General features: G+C 33.0%; 1 non-coding gene across 1 annotated transcript; it reads left to right on the forward strand.

Moving 5' to 3' along the window:
- The first annotated feature begins 470 nt into the window (after positions 1-470).
- LOC118619405 lies at positions 471-572 on the forward strand. The gene has a single exon (XR_004957185.1). It is a non-coding gene; the product is annotated as a U6 spliceosomal RNA (small nuclear RNA).
- The last annotated feature ends 673 nt before the right edge of the window (positions 573-1,245 follow it).

The raw sequence follows: 1,245 nt of genomic DNA on the forward strand, positions 1-1,245 counted from the left end.
ATGGGGATTTTGTCCAGGTTAAATGGAAAGCTGCCGTAGTCCTAGTCATTCTCTTAAAGGGCCTTAGCACACCTCTGTCACTCACAAATATTCACCCTTAGCTCCAGGAGAGGAACATATTGGGAGGAAATTAATTGTCTGGCTTCAGAAAAATGCCTGGGGGACTGAGGATAAGGCAGATCTCTCTGGGGATAAAATTGCTGGCAAGACTCTTTCTTTGCTGAGCTCTTTTTCTATCCAGATGGTAAGGACACTGGAACAATATCAATTGTACCAATATGTACATCATAGGAGTACCAGAAAAAGGAGAGAGCAAGGGACTAAAACCATATTTTAAAAAATAATAACTGTAAAATTCTCTAACCCAGCAAGAAAAATAGATATACAAGTTTCAAAAATGCTGAGAGTCCCAAACAAGATAAATGCAAGGAGGCTCAAACAAAGGTCCATTGTAATTAAAATGCCAGTGCTTGCTTTGGCAGCAAATATACTAAAATTAAAACAATACAAAAAAATTAGCATGGCCCCTGCACAAATATGACATGAAAATTTATGAAATATTCCATATTTTTTTAAAAAATGCCAAAAGTTAAAGACAAAGAGAGACATTCCAAAGGGAAGAGAAAGTAGTTACCTACAAAGGAGCTCCTATAAGATTATTAGAAAATTTCTCAACAAAAACATTGCAAGCCAGAAGGAATTTACACAAAATACTCAAAGTGATAAAAATCAAGAACCTACAACCAAGATTACTTTAACCAATAAGGCTTTAATATGGAATCAAAGAAGAGAAAAAGAGCTTTCCACACAAGAAAAAACTAATGGAGTTTATCACCATCAAATCAGTATTACAAAGAATGTTAAAGGAACTTCTGAATAATAATAATAAGATGAAGAAGAAGAAGAAGAAGAAGAAGAAGAAGAAGAAGAAGAAGAAGAAGAAGAAGAAGAAGAAGAAGAACAACAACAACAACAAGGAGAGAAAAAAGAAGAAGAAACAAAAATATGAATAATAAATGGCAAAAACTGTATACCTATCAATAATTACTTTAAATGTAAATGGATTAAACCCTCCAATTAAAAGGTATAAGGTAGGTAAATGGATAAGAAAACAAAACCCATACTTATGCTGCCTATAAAAGACCCAATGTTAATCCAAAGATACACACAGACTGAAAGTAAAGGGATGTAAAAAGACATTTAATGTAAATGGAATGAAAGAAAAAAGAAATTTAAGGTAACAAT

Source organism: Molossus molossus, unplaced genomic scaffold (assembly GCF_014108415.1).
Source record: "Molossus molossus isolate mMolMol1 unplaced genomic scaffold, mMolMol1.p scaffold_m16_p_6, whole genome shotgun sequence".
Classification (NCBI taxonomy): Eukaryota; Metazoa; Chordata; class Mammalia; order Chiroptera; family Molossidae; genus Molossus; species Molossus molossus.